Here is a 25,214-nt window from a genome sequence, read left to right as displayed (position 1 = left end):
CTGCTTCCCGGGACAGATATGAAACTGGTGGTGGCAGTGGATGGGAGAAGAGTGGAAGAGGAGGGTCACTAATATGTTAACAAGGGACAAATTTTCCCCTGGATTTAGCCTGTGACAAACACCATCTGTGACTGGAGAATTCCTTCCTGTCAAGAAACACTTTCTTATAACCAAGAAAACAGGTAACATCACTTGGCAAATCGTTAAGTGCAACGTTAAGTGTATACTAACTTCCTGAAAAGCATAATGAGTATATTCCCTGCATTCAGTGTTCAGCTTGTGAGATCTGAAGGACACCAGGGTGGGGTGAAGACCTTGGTAGGGAGTGAGGAGCAGTGGGTTTTTATTTCTTCTTTGACATATTTTGCAATCTGATTCCTTCCACAAGCAAAGGCTTATATAACCCACATACCTCCTGGATGTGGTGTTCTGTCCCACCTAGTAGGCAGGCACGCAGGGAAGGAGGAAGAGACAGATGGACGTCAGCGTTAGTTAACAGCAAGTTGGCTTTCAGCTCACACAGCAGAGGCTCATGCACTAAGCTCCAGAGGTCCCAGGTTTGATCCCCATGGTCCCGACGACTGGGGTCTATTGGTGTTACACTTACTCTACAGAAGTATTTTTATGAACTCCCCCAGAAATAAATCATTTTGGTACAACTGAGCAAATCAAGTTGGTACAACTGAGTAATATCTAGAGGAGGGCAGAGTCCTTTAGAATCAGGGAAACCATTCTAACTCTCCCGCCAATTTTGTGGTAGATATTTTAAAAAGGGGGCTTCTGGGACCTCCCTCTGGCACATCACTGGGCAGTGTGTAATGGACAAAAACAGACTGCAACTGGGTGATGAGAGTCCTGATATTGAATTCCAGCAACTGCTGACCGGCTGAAAAAGGAGGTGGGGAAAAGCCGAAGGATCGCTGGCAAATGGCTAAGTGACCAATAGCATGATCAACTACTGATCAGCACAGAATTATTTTGGTTTCATGACTCTACCTTAACAAACAGGATTGTGTTTGGTCTTCAAAGATTGTAATCAATATTTCAGGGTGTATGCATGTCACCCTGCCCAGACATGGTTTGTGTATATTAAGACAAACGATTGGGAGATCAATGGATGCATTCTAACTAGGACTGTCAATCACAGTTAACTCACGCGTATAACTCAAAAAATTAATTGTGATTAATCACACTTATAACAATAGAATACCAATTGAAATGTATTACATATTTTTGGATGTTTTTCTACATTTTCAATATTGATTTCAATTACAACACAGAATACAGGGTGAACAGTGCTCACTTTATATTATTGTTTTTGATTACAAATATATACACTGTAAAAATGATAAAAGAAATAGTATTTTTCAATTCACCTCACACAAGTACTGAAGTGCAATCTCTTTATTGTGAAAGTGTAACTTACAAATGCGTATTTTTTTTGTTACATAACTGCACTCAAAAAAAAAAAAACAGTGTAAAACTTTAGAGCCTACAAGTCCACTCAGTCCTACTTCTTATTCTGCAATCGCTAAGACAAACAAGTTTGTTTACATTAATGGGAGATACTGCTGCCTACTTCTTACTTACAATGTCACCTGAAAGTGAGAACAGGCATTCGCATGGCACTTTTGTAGCTGTCGTTGCAAGGTATTTACATGCCAGATATGCTAAACATTCGTATGCCCCTTCATGCTTCAGCCACCGTTCCAGAGGATATGCTTCCATGCCGATGATGCTCATTAAAAAAATAATGCGTCAATTAAATTTATGACTCTACTCCTTGGGGGGAGAACTGTATGTCTTCTGCTCCGTTTCACCCGCATTCTGCCATATATTTCATGTTATAGCAGTCTCGGATGATGACCCAGCACATGTTCGTTTTAAGAACTCTTTCACAGCAGATTTGACAAAACACAAAGAAGGTACCGATGTGAGAGTTCTAAAAATAGCTACAGCGCTCAACCCAAATTTTCAGAATCTGAAGTGCCTTCCAAAATCTGAGAGGGACGAGGTGTGGAGCATGCTTTTAGAAGTCTTAAAAGAGCAACACTCTGATGTGGAAACTACAGAACCCAAACCACCAAAAAAAGAAAATGAACCTCCTGCTGGTGGCATCTGACTCATATGATGGAAATGAACATGCGTCAGTCTGCACTGCTTTGGATTGTTATCAAGAAGAACCCATCATCAGCAAGGAAGCATGTCCTTTGGAATGATGGTTGAAGCATGAAGGGACATGTGAATCTTTAGCGCATCTGCCATATAAATATCTTGCAATGCAGCTACAACAGTGCCATGCGAACGCCTGTTCTCACTTTCAGGTGACATTGTAAACAAGAAGCTGGCAGCATTATCTCCTGCAAATTGTAACCAACCTTGTTTGTCTGAGTGATTAGCTGACCAAGAAGTAGGACTGAGTGGCCTTGTAGGCTCTAAAGTTTTACATTGTTTTATTTTGGAAAGCAATTTTTTTTGTACGTAATTGTACATTTGTAAGTTCAACTTTCATGATAAAGAGATTGCACTACAGTACTTGGATGAGGTGAATTGAAAAATACAATTTTTTTGTTTTTTACAGTGCAAATCTTTGTAATAAAAATATAAAGTGAGCACTGTACACTTTGTATTCTGTGTTGTAATTGAAATTAATACATTTGAAAATGTAGTAAACATCCAAAAATATTTAAAACAAATGGTATTCTATTGTTGTTTAACAGGGAGATTAATCGTGTGATTAATCGCAATAAATTTTTTTAAATTGCGCAATTGCTTGGCAGCCCTAATTCTAACTAATATTATCTATAGCTATATTTCTACGAGGGAGTCACCATAAATATCCTTGGTTCTTATCCAAAAACGCCAGAGGTGTACTGCACCTTATCAAGGCATAGAGCAGGACAGGTATTAATAGGTGAGACTTCTAACTTTCTGTAAGCAGTTCTGATACCCTGTGGCCCAGTACTGCTCCCGTTACTGTCAGTGACAAAACTCGGATTGACTTCAGGAGGAGCAGGAGCCAGCCCTCAAAGGCATCAAAGCTTGCTTAAGCCTGGTGAAAAATGAAGATCAAATTCTGCTCTCATTCGTTCAAAGGCATCTGCCAGTGACTTCACTGGGAGTTGGGACTTGTGCACCCGAGAACAAAGTTTAACGCTGGACCTTTAATATTTTGAGGGATTTGCTTGGCTGTATCTATAATTCACCCCTACCTATAAACAATCCCTTTTCCCTAATACCTCTGTAAAGTTATAACTTTAAAAAAAATTACGATCACAGAATAATCGCAAAGCTAGAATGGGGAGAGCTCTTTGAAAAGCAGATTTGTTTTTTAAACAGCTTGAGAAAACAATGTATGTGTGAGAATTCCAAGGGCTGGATTCACCATGCTGTCCTCTAAGGAATGTTTGTATATTTTGATCACTGACATTAGATCACTGATGGTACTCAGAAAAGCACCATGGGATCTGATTTGCAGTATCTCAGCCCTGTGATCCACAGGATAATATATGGGTGTCAGGTATGGTTACAATGAAAGACAAAGAAATACACATTTCATTTCTGTGTGTGCTGAAGTGGCAGGATTTTGGCACAACATCTATGTATTACTCATATGCATGCAAATAATCAGTACAGAGAACATCATACGTGATATGACACAGACAACACCACAACCAAAGCTCTCCAAATATCAGCTCAGACTCCACAAGTCATTAATATTCAGGTCTGAAAAAGATCATGGCAGCTCCAATAACATCACAGGGAAATGCACTGCCCTTATGAAACCTGCATCTCATTTGCATGCTGCTTGCAATTGCAAAATGAAGAGGGAGCGTGTTGATTTTTTTAAGGGCTTGGACATTTTACTGAGCTTTTGCTGTGCCAGTAAAAAACCAGTCCCATGGCTTCCTTTCTAGTGTGTCTTCTCGAGATTCATTTGCCTTTAATGCTACCAGTTAGAATGTTGCTCCACTTACGTGCCACTGTGTATGTCTGGAATTTCATGAAGTAACAAGCCTGGTGATATGACATCACCAAGCTGAAAAAGCTGTGTCGGGGGCTCAGCTTCATTCCCCTTCTCTTCTAACAGGCCTATTTCAGTGCTCCTGGAGCCAATGATCACGCTGTGAAGGGATATTGTGTTTCTACGAGAAATAAGGGGCATGAAAGCCGTTTTCTGTCCAGTGATTTTGCCAGCCATTTTAGCAGACATGCACATCTATACAAGCAAGGGGTGGTAATTAAAGAAACAGGATAAAAGCCAACAAAATGCTCTTTCCACACAGCTGCAGCTTTGTGTCAAACATGGATTCCTGATGCACTCGCAGGATCCATTATTAATCAGTTACAGTTAATTGGACATTACTCACATCCCACCACACAGCACATATTTCACAGTGGCAATTAGAAAGCAATGCAGGTTTAAATGGATCAGGTTTTTGACAGCACCTGTAGCCGTTGCTTGCACGATGGTTTGCTATAAAATGATTGCCACTCAACAAGCAAAGAGAGTGCACAGTCTGTACAGCACTTGGGGATCCTGTGGGTTGAGAAGTGCTACGCACAAGTATGGGATCACCATTGTTCTGAATGGGGGCTGTTTAGCACCATGGGTAGCACTTATTCAATTGCCAGGGCTGGCTCTGTTACATCTTTCACTTTCAGTGGTGTAACGGTGCTCCGGACAGCAAGGCACAGACGATGACAACAAGGAGTGGGGGGTTGGGGAAGGAGTGCTGACTAATCAAAACAACAAGGGGTACTGTCAGACACACGGGCACCGTGATGGGAGACAGGCAAACCAGAATCAGACAATGACAAGCTGACCTGCTGATCTGTCGCCCAGTCCTGGAAACCCCCAATCCACCACCACCACGCAACAACTGTCCTCCTTCAGTGAAACGCCAAGAGGAACATCAGCACCACATTAATGAGGATGAGGAAGAGCAGGATTACAAAGACCACTACCCGCTGGGTCTCCGGGTTCATGTTGCAGCGGAGGAACGTGTGAAGCGCGCTCCATTTATGCCTACTTCGGTCTGGCCCCTTCGCCATGGCCAGCGATGGCCCGCTCAGCCCCCAGACAAAAACAGTTCTTTAGCTGATTACTGCACGGTTCCTGGGGCGGGGAAAGGAGGGAGGGAAGAAGGGAGTTACACACAATAGAGCTCTTCTGCAGCTGTCAGGAGAAGTCTAATGGACTCGGTATAGCCATTATCGGTACATAACGAGATACAGCACATGTGCCAGAACCCCACTTCCTCCCACCAAGCAGTCCAGCTTATCTCCTTCTAACTCAGCACAGCAACGGGTTTCCAATTCTTCTTCAGCAAAGCAACCGCCTCCGCTGCGTTAGCAGAAAGAAGACATTAAATTCCTTATTGCAGGAAGCCTGCGCGTGCTGGTGCACAGCGATCCCAGCTGCGATACTGGCTTTCCAAAGAGCCACTCAGCTATTTGCTCAGCTCGGTATCCAGGATACATGCAGGCCCTAGCAACAAGGAGAGCAGGGAGGAAAACGTGGGGGGTGAGGGCTCTTCTAAGGAGGGTCAGGAGTGGATTAGGCGGCTGCTTTTTTTAAATCCTTGCTCCCGTGCTAAGAGCATGCCACAGTCGGAGAGAAGGCTAATGGAGCTCCCTCATAGGGGCTATGTAACTAATGTCCACACAGTGTGACAGCACAGAGGCGGGGCACATCTAGGGCTGCAAGGATGCTTCAGTTAAATCCAAGTTCTAAAAGCACAGGTGTGGATTAGAGGAAGGATGGATTTGGGGTTAAGGCACCAGACTGGGATTCAGGAAAACTGGGTTCAATTTCCACCACAGCCTTTCTGTGTGGCAGGCAAGCCACTTAACCTTTCTGTGCCTCAGCTCCCCATCTCTAAAATGGGAGTAATAATATTTCCTGTGTCTGTCTTTTCTATTTAGATGGAAAGTTCTTCGGGGCAGGTGCTGTCTCTTACTCAGTTTGTGTACAAATTAGAAAGATTTCAAATTTAGAAATTTAAAAAAATTAGGAAAATATGTAGTGATTTTCTAGTGCCCGCCCCCCGCCCCACAGCTGTATTTATTCTTTTTCTTTATATTACAACAGTGGCTGGAGGCCCTAATCAAGATCAGGACTCCCACTGCAGTAACAACAAAGCAGAGGAGGGGTGTGGGAAGGAGGGGAAGAATAGGATGCTGATAAATGCTCAACTTGCTTCCATTATTGTGATATATATAACACACAAACCACCTTTTTTCAGCTGTTGGCAAGATTTGCAATCAGGACATCACCTCACTGAAGGTACCAACATTGAACATCATTTCTTCTTGAGGATTTATATTGCTCAACTTCCTTTCTGAGAGTTGCCATCTGGTTTTGGGGGTTTTTTTTGTTTTTTTTTTAAATTGTGCTACTTTTGGGAAAGCGGGTTTTGGGTAGGAACTGCTGTCCAGAGAAATCATTTCCTCTCTGTTGTTATATTTTGGTAGTGTGTAAAATATCTGTCCTTTGCAGATATTGTTATAAAAAACAAGTCTGTAACAACGGCAGCTCACTGGTATCTGCATGTGAAGAGTACTGTGAATCATCACTGACACCTAAATGGAGAGCAAGATATACAACGCCCAGGTGGAGGGGGCTTAAGACTCCAATGCATATTTAGTACATGGCATATAATGCTCCATATTGTCTTCAAGCCCCATTAGCAGTTTTGGCTGGGAATCAGCAGCTTTGCCATTCACTGCCTCACATACCAGGGGCTGTGTATCCATATCACATTTGAAAATCTATTTGAGGTTGTCAGATCTACGCTGTTGATCTCCACAATCTATTTTTTTCTGGTGCATTTCAGCATGAGGATTTGCTGGTACGATGCCTTACTGGAAAAGAGTAGGTTATTTACTTGTAACTGGAGGTTCTTCGAGATGTGTGGTCCCTATATGAATTTTAAATGTAGGTGCTCACGCAGGCCAGGCGCTGGAATGATTTGTAGCAGGGTCCGTTGATCCACACGTGCATCGTGCGTCATTCTCATGTCTGCAGCTGAGACTATAAGAGGCCGTGTGGATCAATGCTACTCCAGTATCCCTACCACCAATAAGCAGTGTCGTCTGAAGCAGAAGGGATGGAGGGCGGGTATCGAAATCCAAAGAGGGATGACATCTTGAAGAACCTCCAGTTACAGGTAAGTAACTACTCTTTTTTTTTCAAGTGATGGTGCCTGCTATGGATTCCAGACCTGGGTGAGTAGTAGCAGTGATCAGCATGGAGAAAGGTGTGAAGACTCGTGAGGAATTATTGTCTATAGCAAGTGTGGCCCAAGGCTGCACCTGCAGCTGCCGCCCGGGCAAGGAGATAGTGAGAAGTGAAGGTGTGGATGGAGTGCCACGTGGCTGCACAGCAAATGTCCTGCCATGTCACGTCTGCAAGGCAGGCTGACGTGGCCGCATATGCTCGCGTGGAGTTTGCTGTGACTCTAGGAGGTGGAAACACATTGGTGAGTATGTTGAATTTGTGAATGCAGCAGGAGATCCATGTGGAGATGCACTGTGAGGAGAGGGCTTGTCCCTTGCATCAGACTGCAATGGCAACAAAGAGCCGGGGCGATACACAAAAGGCACGGGGGCGGTGGATGTAGAAGGCCAGTGCACGCCGGACATCGAGGGAGTGTAATTCTCTTTCCCTGTGGGAGGCATGGGGTTTGGGATAGAAGAAGGGGAGGTGAATGCACTGATTAAGGTGGAATTCTAACACCATCTTTGGTATGAATTTTGGGTTCAGGCGTAAGGAAACCTTGTCCTTGTGGAAGACTGTGTGGGGGGGGTTGGCCATCATGGCCACCAGTTCACTAACGCATCTTGCCCATGTGATGGCCACCAAGAAGATCACCTTCATGGAGACATGGGAGAGAGAGCATGTTACAAGGGGTTCGAAGGGCGGCTTTGTGAAGGCAAAGAGAACAAGATTAAAGTCCCAGGAATGTGTGGGGTTGAGTATTGGGGGGTATATATTCAGCAGACCCTTGCAGAAGCCAACTGTGGTTGGGGGTGAGAAGACAGAGATACCATCCACCGAGGGTCGGAAGGCACTGAGTGCCACCAGGTGGACCTGTTTGGAGTTAGTTGTGGGCGAGGTCTGATGTTTTGAGCTGGAGAAAATAGTACAGTACGACAGGAACAGCTATGAAGTCCAGCGGGTAATGGTGGCGGTGATCCCTGGAGGTGAATTGTTTCCATTTTCCTTGATAGAAGGCCCTGGTAGATGACTTCCTGCTTTGCATGAGGATATTGTGCCTTGTTTCTGTGCAGGCTCCATCCAAATACCAAGCTGTGAAGTGCAGTGGGCTTGGGTTGGGGTATCAGAGCTGGCCCCCCACCTGTGTGAGGAGCTCCAGGTGTGTGCAGAGGAGGAGCGGGGTGTGAGCAGAGAGGTGGAGGTGGTCTGTGAGCCAACACTGGTCAGGCCAAAAGGGAGCTAACAGTATAACCATCGCTCAGTCCTGGGAAATCTTATGCAGGACTTGTGGGATGAGCGGAATGGCATAGCATAGGTTACCAGTCCAGGGGAGGAGAAGGTCATTGCCCCATGAGTCCTCCCTCACACGCCCCTTGGAGCAATAAAAGTGGAGTTTGTGGTTCTTGCTGGTCATGAAGGGATCCCATCGTGGAGTGCCTCACCTGTGGAAGACAGATTGGAGTGTGAGATCGTGCAGTTTCCACTTGTGGTCCATGTAGAAGGACCTGCTGAGCATGTCTGCAACGGAGTTGTGGGAGCCTGAGAGGTATGTGGCCTGGAGTGTGACATAGTGTGAGATGCACCAGTTCCACAGGTAGATGGCCTCTGCCCAGAGAGAGGGGGACTTGGTGCTGCCTTACTTGTTGACATAGAGTACTGTTGCCATGTTGTCAGATAGCAGTTGAATGTGATGGGATCGTATGAGGGGAGCAACTCCCGGCAGGCAAGGCAGATGGCCTTTACTCCAGGATGATGATGGGCATCCTGGCTTCTCATGGTGTCCAGATGCCCTGGGCTGTGTGACCATTCAGGTGGGGCCCCCAATCGGTGACAGAGGCACCTATGGTGAGACTAGCATGCGGGGTGGGAAGTGTAAAGGGAGTACTGACCATGATCTTAGAAGGGTCGATCCACCATGTGAGGGAGGCCAAAACAATCTGGGGGGAGCAGGCGGTTTTGTCCAAATGATCTGTCTGTGGTCCGTAGATGTACAGGAGCCACAGCTGAAGGCAACGCACATGGAGGTGGGCATGGTACTGAGGTACATGCCACCATGTGGCTGAAGATGGAGACACATCAGCAGATGGAGGTGTGGGGGTTGCAGTGCAAAGCCAGGATTATAGAAGTAAGCGGTCTACGGGGAGAAAAGCTCAGGCCATGATAGAGTCCAAGCGTGCACCAATAAAGGTGATCAGGACGAGGACCGACTTTGCCTCGAGTGTTGCCAAGAGTGTTGAGGAGATTGTGAAAGGCCAGGATGGCCAATAAAAGGTGTTGGTAGGAAGGCACAATGAGGAGCTAGTGGTCCAGATAGGGAAATACAGAGTGGCCGAGATGTCACATTTACACTCTGACAACAGTGAAGACTTTGTGATGACCCAAGGAGCCACCACAAAACCGAAGGGGAGGACATGGAACTGGTAATGGGAGTGTCTGACTGTGAAACGGAAAAATTTCTGGTGGGCTGGGTGAATGTCGATGTGAAAATAGGCCTCTTTCATGTCGAGAGCCACAAACCAGGCACCCTGGGAGAGAGAAGGGATAATCATGGGGAGTGCCACCATCCAGAACCTGAATTTCCTGATGAATCTGTTGAGTACCCAAAGGTCCAGAATAGGACAGTGTCTGCCTCCCTTTTTTGGGATGAGGAAATATGGGGAATAAAAACCGTGTCTCCAATAAGGAAGGGGGACATGCTCTATGGCGCCCTTGAGGAGGAGGCCATGCACTTCCTATCGGAGGAAGTCTCGATGGGAGGGATCTCCAGGGTAAGTGTGGGGTGGACAATATGGGGAGGAATAAGAGGAATTCTATGGAGTACCCGTGATGGATGATCTCCAGTACCCAATGGTCCATGGTGATCTTTCCCCAATTGTGGGCGATCAGGGCAAGACAGTCCCCAAAGATGATACAGGGCACCAGGGGAAGGGTGGGAGAAGGTTTACAGTTCTCAACCCGTGAGTCAAATCTGATGCTTGGACTGGTGTTGCAAGAGAATTGATGAGGTGGAGGTGATGGAGGCGGAGTAGTGTGATTGTTGAGGTTGCTGGCAGCAGCGGGGTGTCTCCTACTGGTGTGGATAGTAGGGCGGGTAGGAGATGTGGGGAAGGGGCAGAAGGACTGCTTCTGCTGCCTTTGCCTCGGGGCCGAGGTGTAAATGCCAAGAGATCACAGAGTGGCACAAGAAGGCAGTAATGAGGTGTCCAGGGATCCAGAGAAAAGAGGAGAACCCAGATATGGGAGCAGTCGCTCTTCAGTGGGCAGTAGCGGTTCCAGGTGGCTGGGCGTGTGCAGAAACAAGTGTGGCAGGCTGGAGAGTCTGGGTGCCGTCAACAGTGCAGATGGCACAGGTGGCAGCTGCATCGGTGATGATGCCAGAGTGCTGACTGGGGCCAGTGGCTGTCCTGGTGGATCACGCTGATTCTTGTCCTTGCCCTCTGTCCAGGGCCGCTTGGGACCTCTAGTAGCTGAGTCAACACGCGACTTCTCACCCAACCTGGCTTGACTTGGCAACACTGCAATTTGTGGGCAGTCCAGGTCTGCCCTTATGCCCATGGCCATACTTCTTGTGCTCATGGCAGGGCCTGTTGGACTTCGGTGGTATCGATGGAACCAGAATCTGAGAATGGTAGACAGAGGGGTGCTCGCCACCGGAGATGGATGCTGGTCCTGGATGTGACTGCGCATGTGGACATATAGCTTGCTCCATAAGGAACTTGTGGGGACAAAGTTCCCTGGCCTCCCATGTTCGGAGAAGAAACAAGTGGGAGATGGTGCAGCTGGTAGCAATGTGGGCTTTCCCAAGGCACTACAAACACCATTGATGCTCATTGCTCACAGAGAATGAGTGAGAACACAAGGGATAGTATTTGAAGCCAATTTGCCGGGGCATAACCAATTTGCCGGGATGCCTCCCCAACAGAGGCAGAGCTCCATTATGGAGCAAACCTAACTGTAACACTAAAGGATGCTACTTTTGGTGGGGAGGGGAAAGGTGGTTGCTGCCCTTGATGAGGTTACTCATGCCTTTGTCTCCTCAAGACTGTGTTTCCTGCAACATGCATTGCATGAACACTTGAACCTCAGCGAGAATAGGATATGGCTGCCTGTTTGTTACAACTATGCTCTGGAGTCTCTCCTGGCTTCCAACTCATTTTGACCTTTAAAGTCCTAAGTGGTTTGGATGCTGACTACATAAGAGCCCACTTCTCTGTATGTGTGACAGCACATCAGCTGAAGTGAATGAGCCCATTTCTTGAGGGATTTCAGAGTAGCAGCCGTGTTAGTCTGTATTCGCAAAAAGAAAAGGAGTACCTGTGGCACCTTAGAGACTAACAAATTTATTTGAGCACAAGCTTTCATGAGCTACAGCTCACTTCATCGGATGCATTCAGTGGAAAATACAGTGGGGAGATTTATATACATAGAGAACATGAAACAATGGGTGTTACCATATACACTGTAACAACAGTGATCACTTAAGGTGAGCTATTACCAGCAGGAGAGCGGGGGGGAAGAGGGGGGGAGGGGGAACCTTTTGTAGTGATAATCAAGGTGGTTCATTTCCAGCAGTTGACAAAAACGTCTGAGGAACAGTGGGGGGTGGAGGGGGGGAATAAACATGGGGAAATAGTTTTACTTTGTGTAATGACCCATCCACTCCCAGTCTCTTTTCAAGCCTAAGTTAATTGTATATGGTTTGCAAATTAATTCCAATACAGCAGTCCTTCGTTGGAGTCTGTTTTTGAAGTTTTTTTTGTTGAAGAATTGCAACTTTTAGGTCTGTAATCGAGTGACCAGAGAGATTGAAGTGTTCTCTGACTGGTTTTTGAATGTTATAATTCTTGACGTCTGATTTGTGTCCATTTATTCTTTTACGTAGAGACTGTCCAGTTTGACCAATGGTACATGGCAGAGGGGCATTGCTGGCACATGATGGCATATATCACATCGGTAGATGTGCAGGTGAACGAGCCTCTGATAGTGTGGCTTATATGATTAGGCCCTATGATGGTGTCCCCTGAATAGATATGTGGGCACAGTTGGCAACGGGCTTTGTTGCAAGGATAGGTTCCTGGGTTAGTGCTCCTGTTGTGTGGTGTGTGGTTGCTGGTGAGTATTTGCTTCAGGTTGGGGGGCTGTCTGGAAGCAAGGACTGGCCTGTCTCCCAAGATCTGTGAGAGTGATGGGTCGTCCTTCAGGATAGGTTGTAGATCCTTGATGATGCGTTGGAGGGGTTTTAGTTGGGGGCTGAAAGTGATGGCTAGTGGCGTTCTGTTACTTTCTTTGTTGGGCCTGTCCTGTAGTAGGTGACTTCTGGGTACTCTTCTGGCTCTGTCAATCTGTTTCTTCACTTCAGCAGGTCGGTATTGTAGTTGTAAGAATGCTTGATAGAGATCTTGTAGATGTTTGTCTCTGTCTGGGGGTTGGAGCAAATGCGGTTGTCTCGTAGAGCTTGGCTGTAGACAATGGATCGTGTGGTCTGGATAAAAGCTGGAGGCATGTAGGTAGGAATAGCAGTCAGTAGGTTTCCGATATAGGGTGGTGTTTGTGACCATCGCTTATTAGCACCGTAGTGTCCGGGAAGTGGATCTCTTGTGTGGACTGGTCCAGGCTGAGGTTGATGGTGGGATGGAAATTGTTGAAATCATGGTGGAATTCCTCAAGAGCTTCTTTTCCATGGGTCCAGATGAAGAAGATGTCATCAGTGTAGCGCAAGTAGAGTAGAGGCATTAGGGGACGAGAGCTGAGGAAGTGTTGTTCTAAGTCAGCCATAAAAATGTTGGCATACTGTGGGGCCATGCGGGTACCCATAGCAGTGCCGCTGATTTGAAGGTATACATTGTCCCCAAATGTGAAATAGTTATGGGTGAGGACAAAGTCACAAAGTTCAGCCACCAAGTTTGCCGTGACATTATCGGGGATACTGTTCCTGATGGCTTGTAGTCCATCTTTGTGTGGAATGTTGGTATAGAGGGCTTCTACATCCATAGTGGCCAGGATGGTGTTTTCAGGAAGATCACCGATGGATTGTAGTTTCCTCAGGAAGTTAGTGGTGTCTCGAAGATAGCTGGGAGTGCTGGTAGCATAGGACCTGAGGAGGGAGTCTACATAGCCAGACAATCCTGCTGTCAGGGTGCCAATGCCTGAGATGATGGGGCGTCCAGGATTTCCAGGTTTATGGATCTTGGGTAGCAGATAGAATACCCCAGGTCGGGGTTCCAGGTGTGTCTGTGCAGATTTGTTCTTGAGGGGTCTTCAGCTCCAGAACTTACTCTCCCACTTGATTTGCTGACCTTCAGGACAGCCTGCAAAGCTTATTTATTCTTGCAGACTTTCCATGAGTGGATTGGGGTTGGACACAAGTGAAATGAAGGGGATGAATCTTATTTGTGGGGACTGGGGAAGTTTTGGAGAGGCTAAGAAGAGTGAGTGGAAGAACTTTCTTTAGGGTAGGAGAATGATTACATATATTTTCATAAAACAGGATGCAGGCACAAAAGAAGAAATTTTTTTAACACAAAAGTCTGTGGAAGAAAAATATATTTTGCATACAACTGTCATCACAGCAGAGCTTAGAAGACGTCCTAACCCAAAGATCATATCTGTCATGCCTCTTACTTTATGTTACAACCCCTATTGCATCAAGCTGGAATGCATGAGTCAGGTATAATGTATTTAATGTTTGTATGTCTTAAAGTTCAAATAAAGTCACACAGCCTCCTTGCTGACCTTACATAATGGATAATCTGACTGTGAAGGCATGAATGGCACAGATACTGCAATCTGACATTGGTTGTGATACATCTCTTGTTTCTACTACCTTGGCAGGTCATCCAAACCATCCAACAACATTTCTTGATCAGGAGAATTTGTACCTGGAAATAATTTCCATGGCAACTCAAACTGTTTCCCTGGTGCAGACAGCTAAAATACAATCGCTCAGTTATTAGCTATTATTTTGTGCACTTTTCATTACAGAAATCTGGTTCTCTCTCATCACTGACCATGCATATGCCTATATGGTAGGTGTTGTCATTGTCAGAGGAAATGACTTAAAATATTAGCCTGCAATTTGGTATACTCTAAAATGTTATTCTTCTAATGTTCACCAAAACAGCACATATTAAGTGAATAGTGCAGAATATTCATGGAAATTATTTTTTAATTGCAATAATCCACATCAGATAGTGTATCTGATCCACCAAATCAGGGAACAGAAACATGCCAAGTGATTAATGTGTCCACTCAAAACAGCTCAAATTGGGAATACTGATCAATCCCAACGATCTGTTCACAAACAAGTTACCAACCAAGCTGTATTTGCAGAAGATATTCAGTGACTAAAATTTCAAACAACGAATACATTCAAGAAAAATGAAAATCTGTTACTGGGTAACGTGGGAACAGAAAGTAAAAAAAAAAAATGTAATCAATCTTTGCTAAATTATTCCTCCAGCTCTTCATTGTTTCTCTGTACACTTAGTGTGGTGTCAGCCTTTAAAGATTTGGCTCATTGTTCCTTTTTGCAAGGCCTGTTAGTCAGACGTAATGAACAAACAAAACCACTTGCTTTCCAAATGAAAGAGAAAATTTCAATATTGTCTCGGCTGCCCTGGGACATAAAAAGCAGCTGTATATAAATATGAAAAAATTAATAACTGCAATAAATAGCACAGGTGCTTCTGCAGAAAAGGGGATTAAATAACTTTATTATTGGTCTTCTCAATTATACTGAACTGTGAAGGCAAAAAGCATGGGATGCAAATTGCAAATCCAGTGAATAAAACAGTGCAGTAAGAACAAATATTGGTGTCAATACCTCTGCTTCTATCCACAACAGAGCTAGAAGGGAAAAAATGTGGTAGTACTGTGCATGATGCTGAACCACAAGTCTTTCCTCTATTCCTCTTAGCACAAACATTTCAATCTAGAAAGACAAACATGATATTTGTGGGCCAGATCCTTAGATCAGTGCTTAATTTGTGCCAGGGCTTGCCAGGGCTGAGCCCCAGGTACCTCTAGGCTTGCTGCATCAGGTTTTTTGGGCACATAAGAGTTTCAAGCTGCAATGTTCCGCCTCCACTCACACGTCATTCAGCTGCCAGAGGAACGTTCCTGGAGCATTGCGCTGCTGCTTGCATGATACTTGAGCCCTGAACCTCTTGCATTACAAATTAAGTACACCCTTAGAAGGTGTAATTTGGATTAACTCTGCTGAAGTCAATGAAGCCAAGTTACATCAACTAAGAATTTGGCCCAGCATGTAAATAACATGAAGGCAAAATAATGATTGGGGACAGAACCCCTAGGAGTCATTCGTGGTACTGTAGTAAAGTGAATTTCTAGGATTGTCTGTGTTAGATATAAAATGGGAGAAGGCATCGGAAGGGGGAAGAAGAGAGCTTCCTATAAGAAAGTGGAAATAGAAAGATTGAGGATTTGATCCAAATCCCATTGACTTTTCATTTATTTTATTTGGGGTTAGTTTGGGCCCCTTTATACTTCAGGTACTACAAATATTGGGGAGGGATAGCTCAGTGGTTTGAGCAGTGGCCTGCTAAACCCAGGGTTGTGAGTTCAATCCTTGAGGAAGCCATTTGGGATCTGGGGCAAAAATTGGGGATTGGCCCTGCTTTGAGCAGGGGGTTGGACTAGATGACCTCTTGAGGTCCCTTCCAGCCCTGGTATTCTATGATTCTATGATTCTAAATAACTTGTGCTCTACAAATCATCAGACGAAACAGGCTTACAGTCGAATTTATTAACACACAATTAAAAATCAATTACACAAAAATAACTATATTAAAATAATATTAAGGTAGCAAGGCCAAGCAGTCAAAGTAAAGAAATGCTACAATTAAGGGCTTGTCCACACAATCAATCATGGCAAGCTGGGGTGTGAATTTACCTCACAGTAGCCTGCTGCTCCTGTCTAACTGTCTGTGGACCCTGGTGACAGGCATTAACAGTTTATTAATGTGTTTTGATCTAGTCATGTTTCTGAAAACAGAGACTTATAATTGAAAGTGTCAGGTAACCTTAATCATAGGCAGTGCTACCTGCAGCACCTGTAAGAAAGATAAAATGTTTCCTTATTACAGGGATGTTGATCATTGCTTAAGGCTAGATAGTGGAGCAAAGTGTAACAGTGAGATTTTGTACGTGTGCTGAATTAGCTCTCAGGAATCAATGTAACTAGTAATTAGCAGTAACTAGTAATTCACGATTGAGCCAGGGCCTAAAAGTGTCAGAATGGAAAAAGTTCAGCTGTTTAAATTGCATATGGCCAAACATTTCCATAATGGAAAACGATTTTTATAGGTCCAGAATGCCCTCTGAAGTTTACAGCCTGTAATGTTCCATGGCCACTATGTTATGAGTACACTGTGAGAGAGTTGTTTCTCATCATTCCGGATAGAGCACAGCGTGTTTTTCCAGCAAGTATGACATGGCATAATTCAGTTTCTATAGCCAGTACTGCACTGGACAGTTTACAGGTTTTCTACCATTAGTATATTACAGATGGTTTCATTTCTAGAGTGCTAAGATATGGTACATTGGTTGTCAAAGAACAATAAGCTAGTCCACAGATTTCTCTGTATGATCCACAGATTTAGAGATTGTTGCATGGGGTGGGGGATGAAGGGTATGACGTTCAGCCATTTCAACCATGTAGTTATAACTGAAATCCTCAAAAATTAAAGGATTCTGGTGACATTTCCGTACCTTTGTTCCTCCTCACTTCCTCAGAATGGAACACTTTCTGAAAGTGACAACAACTCCAGCCCACAAACAATTTATTCAAGGTTGGAGGAAGATGCAATAATCCCACTTTGGAGCAGTTCTCTACAGGGGACATCCCTTGTATGAAGAAAAAATCTTAACTGGGGATAATCTAGAAGCTAGAATCAGTTTTGAAGGAGACCTTTCACCTTCAGACCTCTGTAGTAGAAAGTCTTCAAAGTTCTGCTGAAGGGATAGTTCTTGCCCTCCATCCCTCCCTCTTGCTCTCTCTGATTATATAAGGGTTTTCAAGCAAGCCATTTAGTTTTGTGATGCTCAGCATATTTAAATGACACTACCCAGTATAAAGGATGAGCATTTGTGTATCTCTTTTCTTTACACAATGTGTTTTACTACAATTCAGGTCAGAGAACTGCCATGACGCGCTCACTGCGTTGTCTTGTTGCCCACCTCTGAATATCCCAATCTTGCCAGTTCTGTATGTGAAAAATACTGAATTCCGTTACACCGAACAATGCTGTAAAGAATGCACAACTGGCATGTTATCGTGACTCCAGGGACCCCTCAATGCCAATCAGGAAGGGGGTTACAAGAAGGTCCTGATACTGGTATGTACATTCTGGTTCACCAAAGAATGTCACGTGAGGTTTAAAATGAAAGCCAGGGTCATGCTGGTTGTGGATATCATTGTGAAATGTATGTACAGAGGTACTATGCAGGAGTTATGTATGATTATTGTTCTTATCTTCTGTGTCACAGCAGAGGTGCAGAAGCAGGTTTCCTGTCAGACAAAAGATTCTTATTCACCTGTCTCTCTGTCAGCATGAACAGTTACTTTGCGAACCACTGCTATCATCTTGTGCTTCTCTATAGTAGAGTATGCATGTCCATTGTGGGAACAATCTGTCCATGCTAAGAAATTAGACTCTGTTTTAAGCAACAGGTGTCGTGGAACAACAGGATTTCTAAAGCCAACAGCAAAGGATAGCCTATCTGATATCAGGAAGAAGGTAGCAAGTCAAAGGGAAAGATCTTGGCAGATGGAAGAGCCAAAGCATCCATTATACGGTCACACAGGAATAATCAAATGCCTTAAATCGCGAAAAAGTTTTATAACCAGTTTTGTGCCTTTAGATACGACTGAGGTTATGGAATGAAAGACTACTCACAGTTGGACGCACTGAAATAGATCTGGAATTCCAGGAGGACTTTCCAGGAGGGGCTGATATAGACTGGTCAATGTGGCTATGCCTGAACCACCTGTGCATGCAAACTGGCAGATCAAAGACTAATATGAATAAATGGGACTATTTTAATGACATGATATAAGCGAGTGTGGCAGGGTGCAGACCATGGAGCACCTGCTCATTTACTGACTCTTTAGGGAGACCTGTACAAAGGAGGACCTTGCTGCAGCGATGGAAAAAGCCATTGCTTGTGCATGGTTCTGGAAAAACATCTAGTTTGTGACAAGGACACGAGAAGCAGCAGCAACATGTATATTAAGCATTGTAAGCAAACACAATGGAGGCACATTTACATATGAATTCAACAGCGAAATATGATGTCAACAAGGAAGGGCACACAGCAGGGGATGAGAATCTTATCTTGTGATACACTTCAAAGATTTGCTACACTGTATTTGGGGAACAAAGAGGAAATGCTGTCATCTGGCCCCTAAGAAGTAAATGGGCAGTGCATATACAGTCATAGAAATAGAATCATAACCAGGCTTGGCTGAAACACTGCAGAGGATATTTGGGGTGAGAAACTCGAGACAGAAGGTTAGCCTGTTAAGTCTGGTCTCTAGAAAATATGGTATGGTTTTGTTTTATATGTAACTTTTTGTTTCCATTATCCTCACTCACTATCTCTTGAACCTTTGCTCAACTTATCCTTGTTTTCACTATAAATATATCTCAGTACTGTGCTATTAAGATAGGTGCTGATCCCAAATTGAATCTTACAAGCTGGTGTGCACACTGTTTCCTCAGGGACAGCAGACCTGGTATTTCTGAGCGTGTCCAGTGGATAAGGGGCTGAACACTACAGGAAAATGCTTCAAAGGAGCTTAGTGGTCACCTAAGGGTGCACCTATTGTTAACCTGCAAAGCAAAATGAGGGCTGATGTTGTCCTGAGGAGAGTGCTTGTGAGGTTAACAGGCTAGTGGCATCAGGAAGCTGACACCCACTTAAGCACAAGCAAGTCTCCCTAATGATGGAGGCAGGGGTGTAACAAGGTGACTCACAGTCCTGGGTACCCCGAGAACCATCACAGTAATACACATAGGGCCCTATCAAATTCACAGTCCATTTTGGTCAAATTCACAGTCATAGGATTTTATAAATCATAAATTTCATGAGTTCAGCTATTTAAATCTGAAATGTAATTGCAGGGATGCTGACCCAAAAAGGAGTTGTGGGGTTGCTGTAAGGGTTATTGTAGGGGGGTTTGCAGTACTGCTACCCTTACTTCTGTCCTGCTGCTGACGGCAGCACTGCCTTCAGAGCTGGGCAGCTGGATTGCGGTGGCTGCTGGCCGGGAGCCCATCCCAAAAGGCAGAGCTGCCGCCAGCAGCATGGTAGGGTATTGCCACCCTTGTTTCTGCACTGTTGCCAGCAGAGCTAGCCCCTCAGTCAGCAGCTAATACTTTCTGGTCACCCAGCTCTGAAGGCGGAAATGCAGAAGTAAGGGTGACATGGTATGGTATTGCCACCCTTACTTCTGCACAGCTACTGGTGCCCGGCCAACAGCCACCGCTCTCCGGCCGCTTAGCTCTGAAGGCAGCACAGAAGTAAGATGGGCAATACCATGACACCCCCTCCCAAAATAACCTTGTAACCCCCCTGCAACTCCCTTTTGGGTCAGCACTCCCAATTTGAGAAACGCTGGTCTTCCTTGTGAAATCTATATTGCATAGGGTAAAAGAACACAAGAGACCAGATTTCACGGGGGCAGACCAGATTTCACAGTCTGTGACGCATTTTTTATGGCCGTGAATTTGGTAGGGCCCTAAATATACAGTAAAGTTTGCGTGGTAACTGTTTTCACCAGCCTCTAATGGAATTTAAAAAAACTGGAAAAAGTCTGAGTTCTCTGGAGTGTTTGAGTGAATAGGATATTTGAAGGCAATAACATAAATGAGTTGTGTTCAAAAAAGAGACTACTAGACTGGATGAAATGTTACAAAGCAAAAAAGCTCGACTCAGAGAAATTTGAGGGAGACAAATGTATTGGTCCAAGTGGCCTATTTTAGTCTAGCAACTATTGATGCCTCTATTCAGGCCAACAAGTTAGGGAAAATGCAGCGAAGTAATGTGCACTGAAGAACAAATAATGACAGGCGGTTCCTGGTAATGTGCCCCATTTGTTTTGCCCAAGAAACACAATAACGAGACACACAACTCTTGATGATTCCCCCATAAACACTCCAGAATGTAACTTTCAAACAGGTCAACAATGCAGACTGGAGACATTGTTGCTTTGTGACTCTACTGATACACAACTCCTCCTCTGACCTACGGTAAATAAATAAGTCATTCTTGTTTGTATTACTAGCAAAATATCCATGAGGGGCTGGGAAATTTGCTGAAGGTATGTCTGCACAGAAAATGCTATTATGGCACAGCTGCACCACTGTAGCATTTCAGGGTAGACACTACCTATGCCGATGGGAGGGGTTCTCCCATCGGCATAGGTAGTCCACCTCCCTGAGATGTGGCAGCTTGGTCAATGGAAGAATTCTTCCATCACCTAGTGCTGTATACTTGGAGACTTAGATCGGCTTAACTATACTGCTCAGGGTGTGGGTTTTTTACACCCCAAGTGACGTACCTGGGTCGATCTAAATGTATAGTGTAGACTAGCCCTGAGACAGCACATTTAGGGGAAGGAGTGAGTTACCTCCCTCCATTTGTTCAGAGAGTCAGACTGACTGGTCCACTTGGTGAGAAGATGGGTTGGCCAGATGCAAGGACTTTGGGAAAGGATAAAATTTGAAATGGGTTGGGGGGGGGGGGTTTGAAAACAAAACAGAACTGAACAAAACATTCTACAGGACCACTGTCATCCACCTCAAACATCTAAATCTAAACAAAGAGATTGGGGACTAGATTCTGAACTAGCATAAATCAGTGCAACTTCAATAAAGGCAGTTGAGGCTCGATTTACACCACCCGAGGATCTGGACAATGATTAAATGTCTCCATGAGTCTGCTTCACAGATATGCAACATGTGGAGATTTGCCAATCTATTCCAAGGTTATATACAGGCAGAGACAAAGGAAGCTATTCTCCCCTCAGGGTCACGTATGTATGTGTATGGGTGGGGGAGTAATTGGGTTAATACAAGTAACTTCTATTCATTCTAAAGGGAGTAGCAGACATGAATCACGTGACCAGCAAGAGAACAACAACACTCAGAGCATATGGTCAGGGTAATCTAATGGGGCTTGAAACAAAGCCCGCTGAAGGGAATAGAAATCTTTCCATTAACTTCAATGAGAACTGGATCGGCCCTTGAAGAACTGACATTAACACCCTCTCTGATCTGCAGTTCCTACAGTTTGATGCTTTAATCAAAAGAATCAAATATGATAAAGGCACCTTCTAATCCTTTTATTACATTAAAGTGCTCTGGAGCTTTGCTCCTCTGCCCCCAAACTCAGGCCAGTTCTGCTTCCATTGTCCTCAGTCCACACAGCACTGGCCCTTTGTCCCGAAGGTCACCAAAGCCACAAGGGAGGGTCTGCCAGGGGATAAATAATACTCTCTGAAGTTCCAGAAGTCGGGAATGAGTCAAAGACTTTTGTTTCTCTGCCATAGGATTCAAACAGATTCTACAGTGCAAAAAGAAAAATAGCTTCTCAGTCAGAACTGGATGAAAAATAATCTCAGAATTTTTCTGTCACTAAAACCATCCCAAAGGAAGTTTGAGATAGAAAAGTTGGTATGAAAAGCAGTTTGTTCCAGAGAAACTCCCTCCTGCTTCCATGTCAACACTTATGTCTGGAACTGCCTAAATCAACCTTCACCAAGTGCTTTTTCACTCTTTCAAATCACTTCCAAAACCCCATCTCTTCAGAGACCATATGTGCAGAAACATCCAAACCTGTTGTGCTCCTACTAGCCACTACATGCGCTTCTTGAACTAGGAGACCCATCCTACTCTACTAACTCTACTTAGTAGTGACATAGTATGGGTGCGGCTGTATCAGTAATAACTTGGAAGCTAGCCTTGCCTGTTGCACATAGTACACTACCCCTGTACTACAAACCTAACTATGGTTATGTTATTTTTTCTGAGGTAAACAGGGCCAAACTCTTTTGCCTTCTTAAGAAGAAATCTTTCCCTTGATGTTAGGTGTAATGTTGGTGACAGAGCAGTGTGGACACATAGTGGCTCCAAACCACAAATTGCTAGCGCACAGCAGGATGGTTCAGGTTGGGTAGCCACTCCACACATGGAGTCTTTGCTACAGAGTACACCTAGGGATTTTCAGCCCAAATCAATATTCCTAGCCAATGTTGGGGAATAAACTAGAGATTTATATGGAGTGTGAAAATGAAGTTTTATAGTGGAAGTTGACTACAGCCTTATCTGTGAAGAAGCTACCATCTCTCCAGAGCACTAGTAATAGTTTTAGAACAATTAACAAACCAGTTTTCTGATTCTGTTATTGTGGCAATGGTTAGATTAAATTTTGGGGGGAGTCCCATATAATTGAGAGATTGGTTTTACAAACCTATAGAAATACTGGATAACGTACAGAGACTGCAAGGTGTTTTGGCACAAAAAGCTTTTGGAATCAAAAATCTGTTTGGATATTTTTCCCCAAAGGGAAGAAGTGCTCATCTGTGATAGGGTGCTCATCTCTTCCCCCAACTCCCCAAACTAGGAATGCATTTAATACTAGCAAAGAACAGAAGTTATTAACAGTATCTCCTAGTACTTGCATTGCCCTTGACAAGCCTAACAAAGCTGCTATAGCCTTCACAATTTAATAGCTCACATGAGATTGGCAAAAACATTTCAAAATACATTGCTCTATCTTGGGTGTCTTGTTTTTATTTGGAAGGAATCTGAGAGAATGAGGATGCTACTGAGGAAAAGCCTGGGGTGAAGCTCGATTCAAAACTGTCTACGTCATTAAAATGAAAACACTGATTGGGTGGAATTAATGTCAATTTGTGCATATTTGTATACAGAAATCTCATATACCTGCATACAAATATGTGTGTATATACATATAGGGCAAGACACATGGTCTTTTGCGTGACTGGAAGGGTGCAAAGAAACCATCAGCCTGCCCTAAAAAGGCTGACAAGGATTTCTCTGCCCTAAAGAGCCTAGGATAATCCTCAACTCACATAAAGCAGGCATAGTCCGCTTTACATCACCAACTCCTCATCTCTTGTTGTAGAGGAGGGGGCAAAACGAGGAGCAGAACTGGGCAGGACCATAGCACACAGTGTTCTGTCTGATCCTCAGCTGGTAGAGAGGTCCCTGTGGGATTCCTCCAGACAGTGTAACTTAGAGCAACCCGGAACCACCTGTGGCTGCGCCAGGATTGAGAGTGCAGAAAGGTGTCTCGACAGCTACCTGGGAAACCTGTTCTACCTCCCTAATCAGGTGCTCTGGACATGTGAGGAGTACAGCTAAGGATCTGGCCCACAGTATATACCATATTCACTATGAAGTATTTGCATATACTGAAACTTTTTAAAATAAAATGCAAAATACCTCTGATGCAATATTAAAAGTTTGCACATTTAAGAATCTCTCTCTTTCTCTCTCTCACACACACACACAAATCTGAAAATGTAGAGTTTTTAGAACATGATGCTGCAAACATGTATGTATGTGCTTAACTTTAAGCATATGAGTAGTCCCAGTGATTTTTATCAGACTGCTCACATGTGTAAAGTTACTTATATGCTCACACCTTTACTGGATCTGGGCATTAGACTACAGGATCCTCAGGGAAGAAACTGTCAATTTCTTGTCCTTTACAGCGTTGAGCACCCTTGGTACCTAATAAATAAATGATTGTTGCTTCCAAACCATAGTTGTCTCTGTTCAAATCTTGGCCACAGTAACATGTGGGATCTGCAAACAGGGACTTGAGCCAGCAGGAGGAGGGAGGGAGGGCATTTGTTATCCGGCTACGTTTGCTTTAGAGTCTGGCTATCAGTTGGGAGAATATACTCACATGAAGACATAAAAGAGGCAATAAATCATCTCTCCTAGACTATATGCATGAATATAGTGTATCACTTCCAAAAGATTGATCTATCTAATTATGTATGTTGTAGCTGGAAGTCTAGTCTGACAATTTCTTTCCCAGGTTATTTTGTATCCTTGAGATTGATTATATCCTTCCGAGGCAAAATGTTACACGGAGAATGGTATGTTTTAAAGACTTATTTTTTTTCATATTGTTCGCTCATGAAGTGTATGACAAATGTATAATAAACAAAATATCTTAATGATTCTAGATGTATTATTCTTAAATGCAATGGACTATACTCTGTACATTAGTTACTGTTTATGCAGTCTTTTGTAATATTGAAATTTACCTGAATTATTTGATGGTAACTTAACCTGTTTTAGTAATAGTGTTACAGTGCTGAATCCCATGGAATGACTAAAGATGCAATTTTAAAAACTAAGTTTCAGAATCAAATTACAGCTTCCATTACTGTATTTACTAGGGCTGTTGATTAATCGCAGTTACTTATGCGATTAACTAAAAAAAATTAATTGCGATTAATCGTACTGTTAAACAATAGAATACCAATTCAAATGTATTAATTCTGGATGTTTTTCTACATATTTATATATATTGTATTCTGTGTTGTAACTGAAAATCAAAGTATATCTTATTCTTGATTATAAATATTTACTCTGTGAAAGAAAAACTAAAGAAATAGTATTTTTCAATTCACCTCATAGCAAGTACTGTAGTGCAATCTCTGTCATGAAAGTGCAACTTAAAACTGTAGACTTTTTTTGTTACTCAAAAACAAAACAATGTAAAACTTCAGAGCCTACAACTCCACTCAGTCCTACTTCTTGTTCAGCCAATCACTAAGACAAACAAGTTTTTTTACATTTACAGGAGATAATGCTGCCATCTTCATATTTATAATGTCAACAGAAAGTGAGAACAGGCATTTGCATGGCACTTTTGTAGCTGGCATTGCAAGGTATTTATGTGCCAGATATGCTAAACATTCGTATGC

At 43.8% G+C, this 25,214-nt stretch overlaps 1 protein-coding gene across 4 annotated transcripts in view; it reads right to left on the bottom strand.

The window, feature by feature from the left end:
* Positions 1–25,214, bottom strand: part of ARHGEF4 (Rho guanine nucleotide exchange factor 4) — a 178,595-nt gene that overhangs the window by 37,601 nt on the left and 115,780 nt on the right. The window contains exon 1 of one of the 4 annotated variants that reach the window (XM_084638303.1): positions 4,828–5,429. The exons of the other annotated variants lie outside the window; for them this stretch is intronic. The gene's annotated coding sequence lies outside the window, so the exon portion shown is untranslated. Of the gene's footprint in view, positions 1–4,827; positions 5,430–25,214 lie in introns of those variants that run through there. 4 annotated transcript variants of the gene reach the window in all.

This window comes from Lepidochelys olivacea, assembly GCF_965140295.1.
Source record: "Lepidochelys olivacea isolate rLepOli2 genome assembly, chromosome: 9".
NCBI classification, from domain to species: Eukaryota; Metazoa; Chordata; order Testudines; family Cheloniidae; genus Lepidochelys; species Lepidochelys olivacea.
This window is presented reverse-complemented; position numbering and strand designations above follow the sequence as displayed.